Source organism: Phascolarctos cinereus, unplaced genomic scaffold (genome assembly GCF_003287225.1).
Source record: "Phascolarctos cinereus isolate Bilbo 61053 unplaced genomic scaffold, phaCin_HiC Scaffold_726;HRSCAF=1367, whole genome shotgun sequence".
Classification (NCBI taxonomy): Eukaryota; Metazoa; Chordata; class Mammalia; order Diprotodontia; family Phascolarctidae; genus Phascolarctos; species Phascolarctos cinereus.
In genome coordinates this window covers 42687284-42708727 of record NW_027556098.1, presented here as the reverse complement: position 1 = coordinate 42708727, position 21444 = coordinate 42687284, and the positions used below count along the sequence as shown (strand labels likewise).

The 21444-nt window shown below is 35.7% G+C and overlaps 1 protein-coding gene across 3 annotated transcripts in view; it reads left to right on the top strand.

Annotated features, from left to right (window-relative positions):
* The window catches only part of AGPAT3 (1-acylglycerol-3-phosphate O-acyltransferase 3), a 165719-nt gene that overhangs the window by 27241 nt on the left and 117034 nt on the right, over positions 1-21444 (top strand). Inside the window, exon 1 of one of the 3 annotated variants that reach the window (XM_078146496.1) lies at positions 9767-9858. The exons of the other annotated variants lie outside the window; for them this stretch is intronic. The gene's annotated coding sequence lies outside the window, so the exon portion shown is untranslated. Of the gene's footprint in view, positions 1-9766; positions 9859-21444 lie in introns of those variants that run through there. 3 annotated transcript variants of the gene reach the window in all.

Genomic DNA, 21444 nt, shown 5'->3' with positions numbered 1-21444 from the left:
TTTGGGTTGTAATACTTATGGTAGGTTTACTTTTGGGATATATTTCAGGATGTGACTGGTAGATTTTTCTCTTCTCTCTTTGCCCTTTTGGTCTAAGAGATCTGGATAGTTTTCTTTTCTATTTTCTTGAAATGCAGTGCCTACATTCTTTTAGTCATGTCTGTCAATGATTCTTAAAAGATCTTTACTTGATCTGTTTTCTAGGTCAGTTGTTTTGATTATAAGATACCTTATATTTTCTTCTATTCACTTTTAGCCTTTTGATCCTATTTTTATATATCTTGTTTTTTTATGGGGTTATTAACTTCTTTTTGGTTCATTCTGATTTTCAGGTAATTTTTTTTCCTTAGGTATAGTTTTATACCTCTTCTTCCAAGCTGTTAATTCTATTTCCAGTTCTTTCTTCTGTAGCTCACATTTCTTTTATAATTTTTTTCTCACTAGTGTTCTCATTTCACTTATAAAAACGTTTAAAAACTCTTTAAAAAAAACCCTCTTGCTTCATCTCTTCCAGGAATTCTACTTCAACTTGGGCCATCTATGTTTTTCTTTGAAGCTTTGCTTATAGATGTTTTAGAATCATTCTCGTCTTTTAGTTGTTATCTTAAGCGTCACTGTCACCCTAAAAAGCTCTTTATGGTAGGATTCTTTTTGTTTTCTCCTTCTTTTGGCCCACTTCCCAACTTCAGATTTTATATTAAGCTGCCAAACCCAGACAGTATCAGCCAACTGGAAAGCCTCTCTGGTTTAGAATGACAGAACTTAAGGCTTCTTTTTGGTCTGGGATTCCTGCCCTAGTTATTCTGCCACAGATTTCAGACTAGACTAGAGGCTGGAACTGAAACTCCATTCTGCTCATGTAGTACTGAAGCTGCTGCTGTGTATTTGGTCCTTAGTAAGTACACAGCCCAGGGTGACTGCTCCTTATTCTGGTACACCACACCTGAGTGCAGGTCCCTTTGTCAGTCTGCCCTGCGTCTGTGAACTGATACTCACTAGTTAGTGACAAAGCTGCTGCTTTAATCCTGTTCTTACATTTTGCACAGAGTTGGGCTCCTTTATAGTATGTATGTGGAATCTTTTCTTGCCTTGGTATACAGCTGCAGCCTTCTTTCATTCCCTGTGTTTGAATGCTCATCACCATTGTTCTTGGATACACTTTATCTCAGGTGTCTGTAGGCCTCTCCATCTATCTGAGCTTGACCTAGGATGGAAAAATAACTTACTATATTTCCTGATGAAAACTTAGTCTGGTGCATTTTCTAGATTTTTGTGGAGAAGTTGTTAGGAAGAACTCAGTTGTGGTTCCTGTTACTCCACAATCCTGGTTCTGCCTCTCAGGATACTCTTTTCTATTCCTATTCAAGAATCATTACATCTGTAATATAAATTATCTAGCATATCTGATTCTTGTGAAATTCTCTTCAGGCCTTAACTTTTTTTATTGTTTATTTTTGGTTAGACTCATCTAGGTCTGAAAATGGTACAAGGGGGTCCCTCACTGTTACAGTTTTACTGCCTATATTTCCCTGTTACTCATTTAACTTTTCCTTTAAGTGTTTAGATACTCTGTCATTTGTGCATACACATTTAGTATTGATATTCATTCATTTTCTCTTGTACCTTTCAACAAAGTATAGTTTCCTTGTTCGTCTCCTTTAAATTAGGTATGTTTTTGTTATTGCCTTTTTTGAGATCCTGATTGCTACCTCTCCCTATTTTACTTCAGCTGAAACATACTAGATTTTATCTTAGCACCTTATTTTTACTTTGTAGATGTCCTTCTGTTTCAAATGTGTTTCTCATAAACAATATAGTTAGATTCAAATGTGTTTGTTATAAACAATATAGTTAGATTCTATTTCATAATTGATTTTGATATCCTTTTCCATTTTCTGAATGAGTTTATCCCCTTTACAATTAGGATCATTAATTGTGCATTTCCCTTAATTTTATTCTCTTATATATTTCTTTCTTTGTTTACTGACCTTAATAAAGAAAAAAAGGGTAAGGAGAAAGAAGATGTGTGCTTAGCATCCAAGCTGTATTTGACACAATTTGCTATTGTTCCCTCCTCTCTTTTCTCTTTCCCTAACCTGGAGTCCAATCATAGATTCTCATCTGTTATTTCTTATTAAATGTATCTTTGTGATCTGCTCTCTGTGGTTAGAGTTTGTTTTGCTTAATTCCTCCCTTAGTCTATCCTCCCTCTTGTTGTCTGTTTATCCTTTTCCTTCCTATTTTAGTTTTGAGTGAAATGTCAAGTGTGGCTGTTCCTGCTCACCCATTCCTATTTGTGGGTATAGACTTCTACTTGTGCACCTTGATTATATGATGTAATTTCCTCTTCCTTCCCATGTACTTCTTTCTCCAGACAGTCCTTTTCCCATCTCTTTCCATTTTTCTTTTAAGATTATCAGAACATAATAAAAACTTCTCCCCGGCTTTCTATCTTATTATACTGCCTCTGTAACTCCTTTTGATGATAGAGTTCTTCAGGGACAAATATATCATCTCCTTATATTCGATTGTAAATAGTTTATGCTTGTTTAGTCCTTTATGATTGCTCACTGCTATTTACCTGCTTATGTTTTACTTGATACCTGTGTTTATATTTCAGCCTTTCTCCTCAGCTCCACTTCTTTAATTAGGAACCCTTCCCCTTCTCTCCATCCCTACTTCCATCCCCCCCCTCCATAGAATTATATTGAATTCACCTGGATAAATTATTCTTGATTGTAAGCTTATGTATTTTGCCTTCTGGAATATTTTCTTCTAAGATCTTTGCTCCCTTAGAGTGATGCCTGCTAAATCTTGTGTGATACTGATTGTGGCTTCTTGATACTGGAATTCTTTCTTTTTGGCTGTTTGCATTATTTTTTCTTTTACCTGGAACCTCTAAATTTTGATTATGATGTTCTTGGACGTTTTCTTTTGGAGTTTTTTTTTTTCAGAAGATAACTGGTGGATTCTTCCCCCCCCGCCCCCATTTTCACTTTGATCTTGAATTCTAAGAGACCTGGGCACTTCTATTTTTTATCAATATAAGGTCTAGGTCTTTTTTTCTTTTTCTTTTCTTTTTTTTTTTTGTCATGGCTTTCTAGTAGTCCAATGATTCTTAGGTTATCTTTTCTTTTTCTTAATCTGTTTTCCAGTTCTTTTTCTTTTGTGATAACTTACATTGCCTTCTTTTTGTTTTCACTTTTTGGATTTAGTTTGTTTTTAATATTTCTTGTTTTTCCTAGGAGTCATTTACTTCTATTTGGTCCACTCTAATTTTCATATTTTGTTTCTTGGGTATAATTTTGTACTTCTTTTGCCAAGATGTTAATTTTCTTTCTAGTTCTTTCTTTTATAACTCATTTCCCCCCTTGTTCTTTCCTCTAGCACTTTCATTTCTTTTCTGATTTTTTTCCTTTGGTATTCTCATTTCCTTGGGAAATTTTCAATGGGAAAATTTTCTCCTCTAACATTCTCATTTACCTTATAAAACATTTTTTAAACTCTTAAAATTTTTTTTGCCTTATTTCTTTCAAGAATTCTTGTTGACTTTGCCCAAGCAGTGTTTTTCTTTGAAGCTTTTCTTGTAGCTCTTTTGGAGTTACTCTCTTTATCTGTGTTTGTGTTTTGCCTGACCCTGTAAACGTAATAGCTCTTTATGGTGGAATTCTTTTTTTGTTTGCTCTTTCTTTTAGATTTACTTCCTTGTTTTGGAATTTGTACTAGGCCTGTGCTGTGCACAATTCTGAAGGGCATTCCTTGTACTTGTGTCTTCTTGGCTCTTCCTGCTGCTTTCTCTTGGTGTTGAGTGTTGACTTATTCAGGGATCTTAAGGACAGTACGTTATGTTTAATTGCAAGCTTTTAGTGAGCCCAGGCCATTTGATTCCAGGTGAAGTCTGAGTGCTAATATCCTGGCCTGAGCACTGCAATTTCCACACTTGGGTTTTGGTTCTGAGGACACAGTTGTGGGGTTTTTCTTGATTGGAACTCTACTGTACTGCTGCTGGACTCATGCACTGTCAGCCAGTTGGAAAGCTCTGCAAGTGCAGACTAACTGGAATACAGGCTCCCCTTTGTTCTGGGTTCCCTGCTTTGGTTGTTCTGCTGCATGCCTGGACGATGCTGGGGGCCGGATCTGACCCCTGCTCTGCTCCTAGGGTTAGAGTCAGATAGATGCTTCCCTTCTGTCCTTGTTTCTTGTTCAGTATACAGTCTCAGATTTGTGACCACTTCTTGCTTTGGCCTGCCACCCATGAACTTAGGTCCTCTCCTAATGCTGAACTGGATCTGTGACCCAGAGTTTGAGCTGCAGACCTGCCAGCTCCTTGAACAAGGTCAGGACGTTAGGCGCTGGATCTGCTTCTTTGTCCAAGTGCAGGGCTGCTGTCCTTATCTGTTATCTACGTTGGAATGCTTCAAGCCTGTTGTGTGCTGTAGGCTAGAAGGCACTCCCAGAGGTCTTCTCTATTTCCCTGTGGTGACTTGAGCTAGGATTTTCCTATCAGGACTTGGATATATTTTTTAAATCTTTGTGCTGTAGTTGTTGGGGGGAGAACTGAGTTACACTGCTTCCTCCTGCTCTGCAATCTTGGTTCCATCTTGTAATATTGACTTTGTAAGGGTATATTAATATGGCTCTCAAATTGTATATATACATCATTTGTTGAAGATATAGTTAAAATTACTTATTAGGAAAGTAGAAAATTCTTCAAGATTATTAAAAGGCAATGATGATGATCATGTTAATTTTCTAAAATTTTGATGTCAGAATTGTTGGTTTATAAATTGAGATTGGCTTTAAAGCGAAAAGCTGCTGGCTTAGTGGGCTACTCCTTTGTGCAGCATTTTTGTTTTCCTTATAAGTTTTCTTATAAGGTCCAGGATCATCAGATATTGGAGAACATCTGATCTACATTTCTGCTGAGTCCATTTCTTTCTTTGACTGAACCACTTACCTGTACCAAATAATTAGTGGTCATGACTAAAATGATAGAAATAGCAGCCTCTAGAGTTCCTGTTGTGGAGGCTGAGGTAATTTCCCCCTAAAAGTCAGGGAAGATGTTCCTGAAACTCACTAGGTCCAAGAGACTATGGCTTGAACTATTGATATGGCTTACTGGTTTCCTAGGACAGAAAAGAATCATTTATGAGGGTTAGGTGCCTCTCACACTTGACAGATATCTCAGTGTCCTGGGAATCAACTTACCTTTGTGACCCAGTGTAGCCTCTGAGAAGACCTTTTTCCATATTGAGACCTGGGGGCTGCATTTATCTGAACTAGTGCCCTGTGCTTGTTGAGTGTCCCTTCTAAGGCATTGTTTAGTAAACGTCTTTCTTGTTAAGTGTTAGGCTGTTAGTGGCTCCGTTTATTCTAATCCTAAACCTCGAATCACTGGACTGCCTTAATTCAGACCTGACCCAGAACAAATAATATCACAGAATTACAGGGTTTTAGAGTTGGAAGGGAACATCTAGTCTAATCCATTCTATCAGTCCAAAGAAAATTTTAAATCAGAGGGAAAATATTCACTTGGCAAATATTTGAATAATACTGTATGTAAAACACTGTATTGTAATAACTGTGGGGGATGAAGTGAAATATACCAGCCCTTGCCCATAAAGAGATTATAATTTAGTTAAAGAGAGAAAATACAGGCAGAGAAGAGCCAAACTCTAAAAGAACTAAATAATAGTCGGTGCCACAAGACAGCAGATGTCATAAGGCAGTAGATGATTATGTGCCAAATGAATGCAGACAACATACTGGGAATTTAGGGGAGGCAGTCACTATGGGTTGGATTAGTCCAGGCATCATGATACCGTGAATTCAAGGTGGAATTCGAGCTGCTATAGAAGAATGTTTAGGAGGTGGACAGTTAGTGATAATGGTTAGGGCAGGGATCAGGTGAGAAAAGCATTAGCAAAGGCACAAAGGCTGGAATGAGTATAACACCATGTTCTCTCTGTCAAGAGTAGGGAAGTGTGTCATCACTGATCCTTTAGAGGCACCAATTGATTCTTTCATTTAATCCAAATTCTGATTCTTTTGGTGCTCTTTTCATTTATACTGCTGTGATCATGCTGCATTGCTATAGTGATTCTTCTTTCTTTGCTTTGCATCATTGAAGTCTCTCCATATTCCTCTGAATTCTTCACACTCATTTTTTTTCATCATTTCTTATGGTGTGATAATTCCATTATATTTATATACCAATGTTTGTTTAGTCATATCCCAAACTATAAGTACCTACTGTTTCTACTTTTTGCTACCACAAAAAGTGCTACACACACACACACACACACCCCCTTTCTGTCTTTGAATAATGGAGTATAAACTCAGTGAGATTGCTAGATCGATAGTTTTAGTAACTTTGCTCAAATAATTCCAAATTATATCCCATAAGTGTTAGACTAATTCAGGGCTTTGCCAAGTGCATATTAATATGTGTCTTCCCCAAACCTCGCCAACATTTACTGTTTCTGCCTTTTATGATATTTGCCAATTTATTGGTATGAGGTAAAATGTCAGAGCTGTTTATATTTGTCTCATTAGTAATTTGAAGTTTTTTCATGTTTGCATTTCTTTTTTTGAAAAACTGGTCATATCCTTTACCCACTTGTCTATTGGGGAATGGCTATTAGTTTTGTATATTCGTTTAAATTCCTTACACATTTTGGATATCAAAGTTTTACCAGAGATATTTAACATGAAGACTGCTTCCAATTTAACAATTTTTCTTAGTTTGCATTGATTTTATATATGCAGAAACTTTTTGATTTTTCATAATAAAAATCTATTCTGTGTTTTATGATCTCCGTTATTTCTTGTTTGGTTCTCAGTTTTTTCTTCACACACAGACTCTCTGGCCTTGGGGGAAGAGGAGTCCAATTGTATAGTGAACAAATCAATAACAATCAGCTTACATCATGAGTGAATTTTTCTATGAGGCATTCTTGCTATACTTGACTAATTAACTAGCCAAAAAAGATGACCATGAAGGGAAGATACCAGCATTTCAGGGGGTCACATTAGAGTTGTGACTCTAAATAGAATATTTGAAAAATACTAAAATGAGAGGTTAGATTGGATTAGGAGGAAAAAAAGTGATTGTGCCTTCATTTTCAGTCCCATTTCCATGTAAAATTGAGAAATTATTTGAAGATGTTTCCATACATTTTCTTCCTAATGATCTTACACATTGATCAGTTGCAAAAAGAGTTATAAATATAGTTCTGAGAAAATTAGTTATTTGATGCTCTTTCACATGAAAGTAGGATTTGAAAATGCAAAAATTAAAAAAAAAAGAATATATATCTCCAGGATTATTGGGTTGCAAGGTAGAAAAAGAAGCTAAAAGTAATCATTGTACCAGGCAGCAAAAATCTGTAACTCATGTCTGAATTGAATGTAGTGTAGTTAATACTTACAAGGTGCTGTTTTGATTTCTTAGAAAAACATAGTAACTTAAAAAATTTATAGCCAATCTTGTCTATAGTTTTCAGGTTTGCCACTCATTGGAATGCTATTTTTTTTTGTTTGTTTTTGGTGAGGCAATCGGGGTTAAGTGACTTGCCCAGAGTCACGCAGCTGGTAAGTGTCAAGTGTCTGAAGCTAGATTTGAACTCAGGTTCTCCTGACTCCAAGGCCAGAGCTCTATCTCCTGCACCACTTAGCTGCCCCTAGAATGCTATAAAATTGAATCTCATTCTCTGGAGCCTGAAGTAGCAAGAAAATAGCTTTTAAAAAAATTATATTTCTTTGTATGTTGGGGTGAAAACTTTTGGAATGACCAGCTTAATGCATTAGACATTATCACTGCTTCTCAAAGGATGCTGCAGAGAGCACAGGAAGAATGATTAAGAATTCTGAACAAGGGACTTAATGTAGTTTCTAGGCTGGCTCTCTTGTAGGCATAAGGAACCAGAGGAACCCAGCTCTCAGATTTTACTTTCATCCCATAATTAATTTGCATATAAAATTCATTCATTTCATTTTGATATTTAGCAAGTAATTCATTTGTGGTAGCATACTTGCCTAGATGGCACAGTAAATAAGAGTGCTGGCCTTGGAATCAGGAAGACCTTAGTTCTTATGTGGCCACAGAAACTTACTAGCTGTGTGACCTTGGTCAGATTTCTTAACCTCTGTTTTCTTCAGTTTTGTAAACTGGGGATAATAATTGCATGTATCTCCTAGCATTTTTATGAGGACCAAGTGACATATTTGTGAAGTGCTTAGGAGATTGCCTGGCACATAGTAGGGACAATATAATTACTAGCTTTTATTATTTTTACTACTTACTCATCTATCATTATTAAGTGACTGTTATGTACAAATCATTATAGGTAGTAGGATTGTTAAAGAGAAATAAAGAGAATGTGGGCCCTATCCTTGTTGGAGTTTACAACTTACACGGTCAGAAAAAAAATTTCGAAATGGGAATGCACAGTGCTCCCTATAGAAATTATCTTTAGTACTTCTGGGTTCCTTCCCTTTTTCAAGTCCAAGTTCTGAGCTATTTCCAGTTATCCCTTTGGGAATAAAGTAAAGGAAAAATAAACCAAGGGAGGTCAAGAGGGAAAATGTGCCTGTGCGTGGTTGTTTTTTCTATGTAGTTGTCTTCTCTCCCAAATGGTACTTTATTTTTTTCTCATTTAGCATTTTATTTTTCCCCAGTTACATGTAAAAACAATTTTTAACATTTGTTTTTAAAACTTTGAATTCCAGATTCTCTCATTTCTTCACTCCCCATCCTCCCTCATCGAGAAGGCAAGCAATTCGATATAGGTTATACATGTGTAGTCACGCAAAACATTTCCATAATAGTCATTTTGTGAACGAAAACATAGACAAAAAAACTCCTCAAGAAACATGAAGTAAAAAAAAGTATTCTTCAATCTGTTTTCAGTCACCATCAATTCTTTCCCTGGGGATGGGTAGTATTTTTCATCTTAAATCCTTCAGAGTTGCTTTGATTGTTGTATTGCTGAGATTAACTAAGCCATTCATGGTTGGTCATATTGCTGTTACTTTGTATACAGTACATTTCCCTTTGCATCAGCTCATGTTAGTCTTTCCAGATTTTTCTGAGAGTATCCAGCTCATCCTTTCCTGTAATACAATAGTATTCCATCATAATCACATACCACAATTTGTTCAACCATTCTCCAATTGATGAGCATCCCCTCATTTCCAATTCTTTGCCCCCAGAAAAGAGCAGCTATAAATATTTTTGTACCTATAGGTCCTTTCCCTTTTTGTTTTTTATCTCTTTTGGGACACAGACCTAGTAGTGGTGTTCTAGGTCAAAGGGTATACATGGTTTTATAGCCCTTTGGGCAGAGTTCCAAATTGCTCTACAGAATGGTTGAATCAGTTCACAACTCCAGAAATAGTACATTCATGTCTCATTTTCCCCACATCCTCTCCAGCATTTGCCAAAAGACACGTTAGTACTATGCCTCAAGAAAACAATGTGTATTCTTATTTGGAGTCGTTTTGAGATTTTTGTTCTAGGTCTTTTTTTTTTTCTCTGTTGTTGAATCATCCAGTAGTTTAGCGCAGTTGACAATATTTCTGTTTTTTAAAAGTGTCCAGTCTGAGAATAGTAGAAATTGGCAGCTAGCTTTGAATAGTTTATATAGGATTTTAAATTAACTGGTAGAGCAAGCTGTATTACTTTCTTACTCTCACGCCTTTATCTCAGGTGTGTAGTAGAAAGGAAGAAAGGAAGGAAGGAAAGAAGAAAGGAAAGAAGGAATAAGCATTTATTAAGCACGTGCTGCTGTGTCCCCGGCACTCCGCTGAGTGCGTTACAAATGTTGTCTCACTTGATCCTCACTACAATCTCGTGAGGTAGGTGCTGTTATTCATATAGTATTGAATTTATGACTGGAGAAAGTCAGTGTATTTATGTTGCATATTAATTATCGATTGAAGAACCATCTATGAAGAGTAAAATCTCAGGATTTTTGTGAAATACAGTTTCAGTGATTCAGGATTATGATGTCCAAGTTAGCACATTTATCTACAGTGTCACTAATATTTAAGTGACCATTGGATACGAATCATTATATACCCATTACAATATGCCTGTAGTATGCTTTCGCATGTAAACTTGAATGTACTTCTCAGTGCCCTGGGTATCCCTTTAAGATTATAAGTTGCAGAGAAGCAATAATAGAGAGGTTTTCCTCATCCTAGAGGTACCTCTACTAAAGAAATCATAGGTCTAGTCACTCACTATCTCTGTTGTGAGATATACGCAAAAATTGAAATTAAAAAAGGATGAAATGAAAGATGACTAAACAATATTTGAAGAATAGTTTATTTTTTTGTTTTGTTTTTAGTAGTAAAAGTTTTTTACTATATGATATAATATGCATCATTATTTTTAAAAAATCTCTGAGCAATAGGGCAATTGTAATTTGTAAATTGTTATAAATAACAATTACTTGCTAATGATTATTTAATTAATTTGAGCACTGTAGCTAGCCAAGTAAATGAAATTTTCTTTCTTTTAGTTAAAAAAATGGAAACATACGCTATACAATAAGCAAATAATAGATCACTGAGTTAGTAAACATAACAGCTTTTGAGCAGGACTTATGTAAAAACAACAAGCAAAAGAGTTTACAACAGTGTAAAGACAATAAGCAAAAGCGAATTATTGTCTCTAATTTGAATTCAGCAGAATGTTTTCAATATCATCCATTCCTCTCTATATGGTTCTACTTACTGGATGATATAATACCTTCATTTCCTATTAATATTTTAATATTTCATGGATTTTTTTTTGTATGTGTTAGAAAACAAGATGGTATGTCTGGACTAATAGGGAAGAGAAATAATAAGTCTGGCCAGGTTGTGAAGTTATTTAAATGCCAAACGGAGGAGTTTATATTTGATCCTAGTAATAGTAAAAAGGAGCCATTGAAGTTTATTGAGTATAGGTCTGACACAATTACTTGGTCAGGAGGATGAATTGGAGTAGAGAGAGGCTTGAGTCAGGGAGACCACTTAAGGAGGCCAAAGTAATAGTTTTGCGGAGAGGCACTGAACAAGGGTCTGACTGTATGAGTAGAGTGAGAAGAGGATTTGTATGAAAGATATGGTAGAGGTAGAAATGATAAGTTTTGGACATGTAGGGTGAGTGGAGATTAGCGTGACACTTGAGTTTGAGAACCTTGGTGACTGGAGGATGATGGTACCCTTGACAGAAATAGGAAAGTTCAGAATAAGGTTGGATTTGGGAAGAAAGACAGTGTAATTGAGATCTATACTGCACTTTGTACTCCATCCATTCATGATTCAACCCCAAACAAGAAGGGGGCACAGTTTGGGGCTCTTGTCGTCATAGAGTGCAAACAAAATTGCTTCCCAGGAGGCACTTTCTGCATCGTGAGGGGATGAATGTGTTGGAGAGGAATAATTTTTTCAATTGTGTAGTTGTTGCTGTGGGTGCCTTGGTTTCAGTTAGGTTATAATTGCCCTGAAACTCTTATGACAGACATCATCATCATCATCATCATCATCATCATCATCATCATAATCATTTTAGCGACTAGTATTTATATAGTGCTTTAAGGTTTGCAAGGTACTTCACAAATATGATCCCATTTGATCCTCACAACTCTGGGAGATAGATGCTGTTATTATTCCCATTTTTTGGTGAGGAAACTGAGGCAGACAGTTTTTTAGTGACTTGCCAGTATCTGAGGCTGGATTTGAACTCAGGTCTTCCTGACTGCTCTGTCTAGAGTTGTTCTGATTAGGTTATCTTCCTCATCTGATTTGGTACTTCTGGAGTCAAGATAGACATTACCTCTAGGGCCAAAGGTCATAGAGCCCATTCATTATATTTTCTGTAATGTTAGATTTAGAATTTTAATTCTTGTGACAAGACATTATTACTTGTATTTCATTAAATTCTGGTCAACATGGTCAAAGAGTCCTGAGTACAGGCCCTTCACAGGGTAGATATTCTCCATATTCTCAGATAGTGCAGTTGTTAAGTAATTTAAGATTTTCTCCTTGACAAATGCAGTCAAAATGTTGAATATTATCTGTGACTTGATAACTTTTATTTTGTGATTATTATTATGAATTATCAGGTCTTTGAAAAATGATTATGATTCAGTAGAACTTGCACAAGTAATTTTAGCTAACATGTGAAAGGCTTTATTTTTACATACTGAAAAAGATAAATTTCTTATATAAACCAGACTCTTATCAGGGTTGGAAGTGCTTTCATTAAACAAACATTTATTAAGTGTTTACTCTGTGTAGGACATCATGCTAGGCTCTGGAGGAGATAATATTTGTCCTCATGGAGATTATAATATATATAATATTCTATATCATTCTATATTCTATATAATATATTATCATATATTATATAGTATGTATTATGCATACAAATAGACAGATTTTGTGTAATTGCATAATTTTGGATGGACCAGGACTGAGATTTCATTGATATAGAGAACTCATTGTGTGGAAACTACACCTACCAATGCAGATGGACTTTTGTTCTAAAATTTCTAGTCGTAACACTGCAGGGGGTCCCAGGCAGAGAAACACCCTGCAGCACCCATCTAAAAGGAGCTGAAGAAAGCTAAAGGAAAGGAAAAGCAGGCAACCTAGAATTACCTGAAAGTTCCAGCCTTGCTGATTCCAGCCCAATACGAGGTAAGCTGCCAGAAACCTACAGCCTCCAATTGCCAGCATAAGAGGCCCCAGCACACAAAGCCAGTGATCAAGACCTAGGCTCCCAACACAAGAAACTTGGTTCAGTACCCTCTGTTCCCCAGCAAGAGAGCTCAATCTCTTTAAAGGCCAGTGAATAAAGAAACACCATGAGTAAAAAGAAACATACCATACATAGATTCATATTATGAGAAGAGTGAAGATCAAGACAGAAATTCTGAAGAGGACAACATTGTCAACAAACCCACATCTGCAACAACAAAAGGGAATAGGAACTGGTCTGAAGCCCAAAAAGCCTTCTTAGACGAGCTCAAGAAGGATTTTAATAGTCAAATGAGAGAGGTAGAAGAGTCCTTCAAAAATACAATTGGCCAATTGGAAAAAAATACACTGAAGAAATCCAGTCCCTAAAAGTCCCTAAAAAACACAATTGACCAATTGAAGAAGGAAGGACAAAAACTAACAGAAGAGTACACTGAAGAAACAAGTCCTAAAAAACACAATTGGCCATTGAAGAAGGAAGAAAAAACTAACAAACTGAAGAAACAAGTCTAAAAAACACAATTGGCCAGTTGAAGAAGAAGTACAAAACTAACAGAAGAAAACAATCTGTTAAAAACTAGAATTGGACAAATGGAAACTAATGTCTCTATGAGAGAGCAAGAATCAGTCAAACAGAAAAAAAAATGAAAAATAGATGAAAATGTAAAATACCTCATCAGTAAAACAACCGACCTGGAAAATCGACTCAGGAGAGACAATTTAAAAATTATTGGACTACCTGAAAATCATGATGAAAAAAGAGCCTGGACAGTATCTTTCAGGAAATCATAAAGGAAAACTGCCCAGAAGTCCTAGAACCAGAAGGGAAAATAACCATAGAAAGAATCCACCGATCACCACCTGAAAGAGATCCCAAATTGACAACGCCAAGGAATATAATAGCAAAATTCCAAAATTACCAGATGAAAGAGAAGGTGCAAGCAGCCAGAAAGAAAGAATTTAAATATCATGGAACCACAGTCAGGATTACACAGGACCTTGCAGCTTCTACATTAAAAGACGCAGGGTGGAACATGATATTCCGTAAGGCAAAGGAGCTTGGAATGCAGCCAAGGATCAATTACCCAGCAAAAATGAGCATCATTTTTCAAGGGAGGAGGTGGATATTCAACAAATAGGAGACTTCCAGACTTTCCTGATAAAAAGACCAGAGCTCAACAAAAAATTTGATCTTCAAGTACAGGACTCAAGAAGGACTTAAAAAGGTAAATGGGACAGAAGGATACAATATGTTGTTAATAAGGGGGGGGCTGTTTAAACCCTACAAGGGAATATGAGACTTGCAACCCTTGAGAACTGTATTGTTATTACACCTTGTTAAAGGAGTATACATAAAGAGGGTGGATATTAGTTGACTTTGATGTAATGATAAAAAAAATCTAATCAAGTGGGTTAAATGGATCCAAATAAGTGGATCAATCTCATCTTAGAAAATGTACTGAGAAAGGAGGAGGCAGACAAGGGTACAGGAAAAGACACAAAGTCCTGTTACAGCAGAGGGAAAGAAGGGGGGGTGGAGCATTGTTTGAACCTTACTCTCATCAGATTTGGCTCAAGAAGGGCATAATATAATCAGTTAGGTATAGAAATCTAACTTGCCCTATAGGCAGTAGGAGGGAAAAGGGGAAAGAAAAGGGAGGGAAGAAGCAGTAAGACTAAAGGGGAAGAAAAGGGAAAGGGATAATAAAAGGGGGAAGGGACTGAAGGAGGGGTGGTCAAAAGCAAAACACTAGTGAAGGGGGAAAGGAAAAAGGAGAAAGAAAAGCATAAATGGGGGAAAAGGATGGAGAAAAACACAGATAGTAATCATAACTGTGAATGTGAATGGGATGAACTCTCCCATAAAACGGAAACGGATTGCAGAATGGATTAAAAACCATAATCCTACAATATGTTGTTTACAGGAAACACATTTGAAAAAGAGTGACACATACAGGGTAAAGGTAAAAGGCTGGAGCAGAATATATTATGCGTCAGCTGAAGTGAAAAAAGCAGGGGTAGCAATCCTGATCTCAGACAAAGCAAAAGCAAAAATAGATCTAATCAAAAGAGATAAGGAAGGAAACTACATCCTGCTAAAAGGCACCATAGACAATGAAGTAATATCATTACTAAACATATATGCACCAAATGGTATAGCATCCAAATTCTTACAGGAGAAGTTCAGGGAGTTACAGGAAGAAATAGACAGCAAAACTATACTAGTGGGGGACCTGAACCTCCCCTCTCGGCACTAGATAAGTCTAACCACAAAATAAACAAGAAAGAAGTTAAGGAGGTGAATAGAACATTAGAAAAGTTAGGTATGATAGACCTCTGGAGAAAACTGAATGGGGATAGAAAGGAATATACTTTTTTCTCAGTACATGGCACATACACAAAAATTGACCATGTACTAGGGCATAAAAACCTCACAATCCAATGCAGAAAGGCAGAAATATTAAATGCATCCTTTTCAGATCATGATGCAATAAAAATTATATGTAATAAAGGGCCATGGAAAGATAGACTAAAAAATAATTGGAAACTAAATAATCTAATCCTAAAAAATGATTGGGTCAAACAACAAATCATAGAAACAATCAATAATTTCATTCAAGAGAATGACAATAATGAGACAACATACCAAAACCTATGGGATGCAGAAAGCAGTTCTTAGGGGAAGTTTTATATCTCTAAATGCTTACATAAATAAAATAGAAAAAGAGGAGATTAATGAATTGGGCATACAACTAAAAAAACTAGAAAAAGAACAAATTAAAAATCCTCAACTAAACACAAATTAGAAATATTGAAAACCAAAGGAAAAATTAATAAAATTGAAATTAAGAAAACTATTGAACTAATAAATAAAACTAAGAGCTGGTTTTATGAAAAAACAATAAAATAGATAAGCCTTTGGTTAATTTAATTAAAAAAAAGAAAGAAGAAAACCAAATTACTAGTATCAAGAATGAAAAGGGAAGCTACCACCAAGGAAGAGGAAATTAAAACAATAATTAGGAATTATTTTGCCCAACTATATGCCAACAAATTTGACAATCTTAGTGAAATGGATACATATTTACAAAAATATAAATTGCCCAGATTAACCGAAGAGGAAGTAAAATACTTAAATAACCCCATCTCAGAAAAAGAAATTGAACAAGCCATTGATGAACTCCCTAGGAAAAAATCTCCAGGGCCAGATGGATTTACATGCAATTCTATCAAACATTTAAAGAACAATTAATTCCAATACTATATAGACTATTTGGGAAAATAGGTGAAGAAGGAGTCTTACCAAATTCTTTTTATGATACAAATATGGTGTTGATACCTAAACCAGGAAGAGTCAAAATAGAGAAAGAAAATTATAGACCAATTTCTCTAATGAATATAGATGCAAAAATTTTAAACAAAATACTAGCAAGTAGATTGCAGCAACTTATCACAAGAATAATACACTATGACCAGGTAGGATTTATACCAGGAATGCAGGGTTGGTTCAATATTAGGAAAACTATCAGCATCATTGAGCATATCAACAACAAAACCAACAGAAACCACATGATCATCTCAATAGATGCAGAAAAAGCTTTTGATAAAATACAACACCCATTCCTATTAAAAACACTAGAAAGCATAGGTATAAATGGAGTCTTCCTTAAAATAATAAATAGCATTATCTAAAACCTTCAGCAAGCATTATATGTAATGGGGACAGGCTAGAAGCATTTCCAATAAGATCGGGGTGAAACAAGGATGTCCATTATCACCACTGTTATTCAATATTGTACTGGAAACCTTAGCTTTAGCAATAAGAGAAGAAAAAGAAATTGAAGGCATTAGAATAGGCAAAGAAGAAACAAAGCTATCACTCTTTGCAGATGACATGATGATATACTTAGAGAATCCTAGAGAATCAAGTAAAAAACTACTTGAAATAATAAACAACTTTAGCAAAGTTGCAGGCTATAAAATAAACCCACATAAATCATCAGCATTTCTATATATTACCAACAAAGCCCAACAGCAAGAGATAGAAAGAGAAATCCCATTTAAACTTACTGTAGACATTATAAAATATTTAGGAGTCTACCTCCCGAAACAAACCCAGGAACTCTATGAACACAATTACAAAACACTTTTCACACAAATAAAATCAGATCTAAATAATTGGAAAAAATCAGTTGCTCATGGGTAGGCCGAGCTAATATAATAAAAATGACAATCCTACCTAAGCTAATTTACTTATTCAGTGCCATACCAATCAAACTACCAAAAATTATTTTATAGAGTTAGAAAAAATAATAACAAGATTCATTTGGAAAAACAAAAGGTCCAGAATATCAAAGGAACTAATGAAAAGAAATGCAGGGGAAGGTGGCCTAGCAATTCCAGATCTTAAATTGTATTATAAAGCAGCAATCATCAAAACTGCTTGGTACTGGCTAAGAAATAGGGAGGTGGATCAGTGGAATAGGTTAAATATGCAAGACACAGTAGTCAATGACTATAGTAATCTATTATTTGATAAACCCAAAGACCCCAGCTTCTGGGATAAGAACCCACTCTTTGAAAAAAACTGCTGGGAAAACTGGAAAAGAGTATGGCAGAAACTAGGCATAGACCCAAATCTCACACCATATACCAAAATAAAGTCAAAATGGGTTCATGACTTAGATATAAAGGCTGATACCATAAGTAAACTGGGAGAACAAGGAATAGTTTACCTATCAGATCTGTGGAGAACAGAAGAATTCATGACCAAACAGGAGATAGAGAACATTATGAAAAGCAAAATGGATAATTTTGATTACATTAAATTGAAAAGTTTTTGCACAAACAAAGCCAATGCAACTAAGATTAGAAGGAAGGTAGAAAATTGGGAAAGAATTTTTACAACCAGTCTCTCTGATAAAGGCCTCATTTCTAAAATATATAGAGAATTAAGACAAATTTATAAGAACACAAGCCATTCCCCAATTGATAAATGGTCAAAGGATATGAACAGACAGTTCTCAGATGAAGAAATTAAAGCCATCTATAGTCATATGAAAAAATGCTCTAAATCGTTATTGATTAGAGAAATGCAAATCAAAACAACTCTGAGGTACCACATCACACCTATCAGATTGGCCAACATGACAAAACAGGAAAATGATAAATGTTGGAGAAGATGTGGGAAAATTGGAACACTAATACATTGTTGGTGGAGTTGTGAAATGATCCAACCATTTTGGAGAACAATTTGGAACTATGCCCAAAGGGCTACAAAAATGTGCATACCCTTTGATCCAGCAATAGCACTTCTAGGGCTATATCCCAAAGAGATCAAACAAATGGGAAAAGGACCCACATGTACAAAAATATTCATAGCAGCTCTTTTTGTGGTGGCAAAGAATTGGAAATTGAGAGGATGGTTGAGCAAGTTGTGGTATATGAATGTAATGGAATACTATTGTGCTATAAGAAATGATGAACAGGCTGACTTCAGAAAAACCTGGAAAGACTTATATGGTCTGATGCTGAGTGAAGTGAGCAGAACCAAGAGGACTTTGTACACAATAAGCCACGTTATGCAATGACTAATTGTTAAACTGAACCCTTCTCAGCATTACGGAGGATCTAAGACATCTCCAGAGGCCTCGGATGGAAAATGCTGTCCACATCCAAAGAAAGAACTATGGAAGTCGAATCGCTATCACTTATTTTTACCTTCTGTTGAGTTTTGTTTCATCTTTCTGATGGTTCCTCCTATTGGTTTTAATTTTTACTTACAACTTCACTAATGTGAAAATATGTTTAATGGGTATGTAAATGTAAAGCCTATATCAGATTGTGTGCTGTCTTGGGGAGGGTGGGGGGGAGAGGGGGGAGAAAAATTTTCAACTCAAAAGCATATGAAAGTGATTGTTGATAAATCAAAATAAATTAATAAAATTAAAAAATAAAATAAAAAAAAATAAATTTCTAGTTGTAAACAGTTACCTGAGGCACTAAAAAGGTTCAGTGAGTTGCCTAGAGTTATAAAGTGTAGAGGAAGGGAAAATGAAGCCAGGTCTTGACTGTGAAGACACCTCTCTATCAGCTGTACCATACCACCTCCTAAATAACAATTCATGATAAACTCATTAGAGATACAAAATAAATGCTATGTGAGGTCTAAGCCAACACATATGTGTTGGTCTGTTACAAAAAGGAAGATGAAGGAAGACTTTATGAACAAGAAAGCATTGGAGTTTATGTTTAAAGCATGAGCAGGGAAAGCAAATGAGAATGAGAGGATATTCCAGGGATAAAGAAAAACATGAACTAAGGCACACAGGTGGAGAGTGAAGGGCACGTTTAGGGGTGAGGATGAGGCCATAGATAGAAATCTAGTTTGGGGGGCAGCTAGGTGGTGCAGTGGATAGAGCTCTGGCCTTGGAGTCAGGAGGACCTGAGTTCAAATATGACCTCATACACCTGACACTTAGTAGTTGTGTGACCCTGGGTAAGTCACTTAACCCTGATTGCTTCTCCAAATAAAAAAAAAAAAGGAAGTATATTTTAGCTGGAATGTAGAGTATGTTTCATGAAAGACAGTACTGTCAAGCAGTCAGCAAACATTTAGGACTGCTTCTGTGCCAGGCGTTGTGCTAGGCTGACAGAATTTTGGGAAAGTAGGGTGGTGCTAGATTATGGAGGGTCTTAAATATCAGGCAAAGGAGCTTAAGCTTTATGTGGTAGTCAGGAGCTACTGAAGATTTTTGAGCAGAAGAATGACATGACCTTATTTATACATTTAAAAAAATGTATCCTAGAAGCAATATGAAGAAATGAATTATAAGGATGAGAGTAGAAGAGGAAAGAACTTTTAGAAGTTTCCAGTAATCCAGGTGGGTGGTAATTAGGGGTCTGTACTAGTACAGTAATAGTAAAGAGAAGGATGGTTTTGAGAGGTGTGAGGGTGGTGTTAGAGGTTTTCAGCATGGGAGCTCATTTAAACAGTGGTACCACAGACAGAAATGGTGAAGTGAATGGGAGGAATAGCTGTAGAGGCAAATTCAGTGGGCTTATTTTTGAATATACCAAATTTAAGGTATTAGTGAGACTTTGTGATGTGAATATTTGATTGTCATTTAGAGATGTGAGTCTGGAACTCAGATGTGTCAGTACTCAAGTTTGTGATTTGAGGAGTCATCAGCAATAGGGGTGGTAGTGGAGTTGTATACTTTGAACAATCTCTAGTAAAGTGAGTATACTCAATTAATATTATGATCTTGACCCTGCAATCTCTTTTCTTCCCCTTATGTATTTTTTTTATTGTGAACTTTATAACACTAGAAAGGACCGTGCTTGTCAATTGCATCAGTTGGTGCAAGAATTTTAAAATAATTTAAAATATAATTTTTGTTATTTTTACTATAATTACTATAATATCTATTTGTGCAAATATACTTTACATAGAAATACAAGCATATATTTTGAAATAAGCATTTTCATCCTATTATCTCTACCTTTCATTATTAAAAGGAGAAGCTTACATAGGAAATGAACTTCTTTATGTACAATTTATTTTTTAAGAAGAGTATGAATAGATATCTGTATATACATATTTATATGCATACATACACATATATTTAGTAGTACTAACAAGACTGTTTTATTTGTTTGTGCCCCTTTCTGAACAGTTTTGTTCTCTTCTGTGCATTAAAAAAGTTTTTCTGTTTCTCACACTAATGGGTACTAACCCAAGGGCGGGGAATCTGTGGCCTCAAGGTCACACGTGGCCTTGATTTGTTCTGTGACTTTTGGATTCAGTCTAAGGACTTGAGGACCTAGAGGGCCACATGTCGACTCCAGGCCTCAGTTCCCCACCTCACCTATCATTTCCCAATCATGCAGTAGAAACCTTCCCTTGTAATACGTATGTGAAGTCTGGCAAACCAAATCAACACATTGGCCCTGTCTGAGAATATACATTTCAGTCTGCATCTCTAATATGTTACTTTTTCTCAAGAGGTAGAAGGTATATTTCATCTTCATTCTTTTGAAATTAATGTTGCTTGATGCTTTGTTCAGAGTTCTGAATCTTTCAGAGTTGTTTTCTTCATATTATTGCTGTCTTTGTGCAGATTGTTCTTCTGTTCTACTCATTTCATCCCAAGTCTTTCCATGGTTTCCTTAATTTATCTTATTTTTTTATTTCTTAAGGTGTGATAAAATTATATCCTGATTATACCTCACAGGTTGTTCAGCCATTTCGTAGTTGATGGGTGCCTATTTTGTTTTCAGTTCTTTGCTCCTGTAAAAAGCCGTTGCTGTAAGTATCTCAGCCTTTCGCTCTGCCCTTGATCTCCTTGTGATACATGCCTGATGATAGTGGGTCACCGGGTATTTCAGTTTAGTGACATTTGAGGTGTATTTTCAAGTTGTTTTTCTTACCTCCACTGTGTGTTAGTGTTCCCCTTCTTCCACAGCCTTTTCAAAAATTGCTATTTTCCTCTTTTGTCATTTTGCTACTTTCAAAGGAAAACCACAGGATTGTTTTAATTTGCATTTCTCTAATTAGTGATTTTGGTGCATTTTTTTGTATGGTTGTTAATAGTTTGCTTTTCTTTGAAAACTATGTCATTTGACTATTTATCAACTGGGGAATAACTTTTATTCTTACAGTTTTTTTAAAATTCTTTCTAAAATCTT